Source organism: Chinchilla lanigera, unplaced genomic scaffold, assembly GCF_000276665.1.
Source record: "Chinchilla lanigera isolate Chin_1 unplaced genomic scaffold, ChiLan1.0 scaffold00002, whole genome shotgun sequence".
Lineage (NCBI taxonomy): Eukaryota > Metazoa > Chordata > Mammalia > Rodentia > Chinchillidae > Chinchilla > Chinchilla lanigera.
This window is the reverse complement of record NW_004955403.1, coordinates 15346926-15350318: the sequence shown is the minus strand read 5'-3', so window position 1 is coordinate 15350318 and position 3393 is coordinate 15346926. Positions and strand designations below refer to the sequence as shown.

Genomic DNA, 3393 nt, shown 5'->3' with positions numbered 1-3393 from the left:
TGTATTGTCTGTATTGTGCTTGTGATATGTTGTAAAATGTTGTATGTCTGTTAATGTTTCCCTCCTTTTATCTTTAAAATAAAAAAAAAGAGAGAAAAAAAAATATGGTACCTTGGAGTATTTCTAGAGCTAGACGGGATAGCAAAAAAGTCATTAAGGAAAGAAAACTGGAACCAATACAGTACCCAGAGTTGATTTAAATTCATGTATGTCCACTTTCTGGTACCTTCCCAAAAGAGTTCAAAGCAGTATACCACAGCAGTATATACACACTCGTGTTTGTAGCAGCACAATTTGTAACAGCTAAATCTTGGAAATAGCCCTGAAGCCCATCAATGGCTGAATGGATAAAGACGATGTGATGTGTATACACACACACACACACACACACACACACACACACAATAGAGTATTACTCTGCCATAAAGAAGGATAGACTTGAAACATATGTAGGTAAATAGATGCATACATGTTTAAATATTGCATTGTTTCTCTTATGTGAGAAATCAAAAGCATAAATAAGGACAAAAATTGATGATAGATATTTGGAAGTAGGAAGAAAATGTTCAAAGGGCCAGGGGAACAAGGGAGGGGGAGAAGGAAGGAATGGAAGAGGAGAAAGGAGAGTAGAAGGAAAAAAATGGAAAGAAAGCTTTTGTAAATAAGGAGGGCAAGGAGGGTTGAAGGGATGGGAAGGAATGGGGGTAAAAAGAAGAATCAGATCTATCATGTACAGGTACAAATTCTCTGTGATGAATGTGACCATTATGTGTATCAAAAGAGTATCAATAAAATTAATTTAAAAATAACATCATATACCTCAGCGATATATGTACACCCATGTTTATAGCAGCACAATTTGTCCTAGCAAAAACTTGGAAACAACCCAAATGCCCATCAACTGAGTAGTGGATAAGAAAAATGTGGTATAAAAATACCATGGAGTATGACTCAGCTATAAAGATAGATAAACTCGAGGCTTTTGTAGGTAAATGGATGCAACTAGAGACCATACTCATAAGTGAAACAAATCAGACCCGCGTGTGTAAATACCATATTATCTCCCTAGTATAAGAACCTGAAAAAGTAAATAAAACTGAAGGGTGCAATAGATATTGGGAAAGGAAAAGAAACTGCTCAACAGGAAAGAACAACTGGAATGAGGGAAAGGAGAAAAGAAAGAAGGAAGGGAAATGTGTGTATATATATATATATATATATATATATATATAGTGTAAATGTGTATATATATATAGTGTATATGTATATATGTACACACACACACACACACAAGATAGCTAAGATAGTTGTACTTCCAATTTCTATTGGTTCATTGAAAGAAACAGTTACTGTTTAATTGTTTGATCAGTCTTGCATACCTACATCTGGTAATCTGAGCAACTATTTTGAAGGTAACAAGAAGTATTTAACTGCTGAAATGTGAATACATATTTTTGGCAGACTCTGTATGTTGCATTTTATGGCCATGGTGCAGAGTAGAGGATGAGAGATTATTCAGAGTCCACCTTCAGCTTAACATCCAAGAAGGCCCAGAGGGACTTCCTTTAACCTGTGTCACCTCAGTGTGAAAGAGTCTCAGGAAAAAATAGCCTGGAATGTCTGGAAGCTGCTCGCCACCACCTTCAGCACCTCTTGTAATTGTAGAGGCCAAAGGTAACTTATATTAATCTCATGATGTCTCAATAAATTTAGTATCAAAATATTTATAAAGTTTTTCTTTTCCTGATGTATACGTTTTTGTCTCTCTCTCAATGTGTCTAACAGTCTGAGTTATCTAATGATCTGCTCCCCTTTTTTCCTTTATTGTACTTAATAGTAAGTACAGTATTTGTATAAAATTTGGGTAAAATTTTTGAAAATTATTTGAAAACAGGCAACCAAGCATGAGATTTTTAGAAGCTTTTCTGGATCCAAACTAAATGTAATTAGTTTACATCCAAACTAAATGTAATCATCTTATCCCATTATATCAAACATTGCTGAAATGTGAAGACCTTTTTAAATGGATTGCATTTTCACTTGTGTTTTTGTACTGTTAAGAAAAAGAAGTGCACCCATGGCCTCCTAGGAGGAATACTGGTCTTTTATTCAGACATCCCGAGCAGTAATTCTAGTACAGAAAATAGCTGCATAATCTGAAATAAACTGACTACATTTTATTCTCCTCAATTTAAAATTATATTTTTACATAAAATAAAAAATTAAAAAAATGAATAAAGTTAAACATAAACATTCAAAATATATTTATTATTTATAAATTCTCAGTTTCTCCCCACTCTTTCTTGGCTATTTTTAACCTACACCTCCCCTAACTCTTTCTTTGTGTCCTCGTCTATATCTAAGTCTTGTTCATCTACATAGCAAACTGAAAATCTCCGCTCTGCTCCTGCTATGGTTCTGTACGTTGAGGTCCAGCCTCTTAAGAACACTCGCGTTGAACTGTCAAGTTTTTTCTTTTTAAAGCACTAGTCTGATTTTTTTCCTCACTTACCTCCGTGACACTGTCTTGCTAACCCTTGAGAGTTCAATAGATACATTTTAATATCTGTAATTATATTCCCTGCAATGTTGATAGTGCTGATCACAGCCTTCCTAAAGAAATTTGACTCAACCTTGACTTCCCTGCTACAGTTCTCTCCTTACCTCCCTAATCCTCTTACTATGTTGTTTCCATTTTGTCCCCTCTTTCCACCCATAAAGTTTGGGTTTCTCAGAACTCTATACCGCCTTCTCTTCACAGCCTATAAATTTCCTTGAGTGAATTTATCTATTCCCATGTCTTCAACTGTCTATTTGGCAATAACACGAATATTTATGCATCTATCATCAAGCTGATCTCCCTTATGCACTCTAAAGCCATATATACATATGCCAATTATAAAAACAATGCTAATGTGTTGAAAGTCATGTTCCAAAGGTAGTGGTATAACCAGCAGCCATTTTTCCGTTCACAGTTTCTGTGGTGGAGAGTCCAGGTGAAGTGAGGATGACTTGTCTCTGCTCTCCGGTCTGAGGAATCAGAGAGAACACTCAGACAGCTGGAGGTGACTCACGCAGCGGGGGAAGAAGCTGCTGGAAATGCTTCCTCAGGCAAGTGTCTGGTGGGCTGCCTGTGATGACTAAGTCTGCTGTTTACTAGAGCTGGGTGTGACCTCTGCATGTGACTTGGCTTCTCACTGCATGAAACCTAGGCTTTTATTACAGCGTCCCTTGTGGGAGTATCTGGAGAGCGGTAGGCAGAGCAGCCAGGAGAGCTTTTACTTGGAGCTTAAGGTCTGGGAAATTAGCTCTGAAGACTCAGTCAGCTGCAGGTGGCTTGAATAGCTAGGGAACACAAGGCTCGAGGATTTTTAGGTCTTGTTGCCTGCCACT

At 37.0% G+C, this 3393-nt stretch overlaps 1 long non-coding RNA gene across 1 annotated transcript in view; it reads left to right on the top strand.

Annotated features, from left to right (window-relative positions):
• LOC106148808 overlaps positions 1-3105 on the top strand; it is an 11871-nt gene extending 8766 nt beyond the window's left edge. Inside the window, exons 2-3 of the long non-coding RNA XR_001234499.1 lie at positions 1462-1674; positions 2976-3105. This is a non-coding gene — a long non-coding RNA (uncharacterized LOC106148808). The remainder of the gene's footprint in view (positions 1-1461; positions 1675-2975) is intronic.
• Positions 3106-3393: the final 288 nt, after the last annotated feature.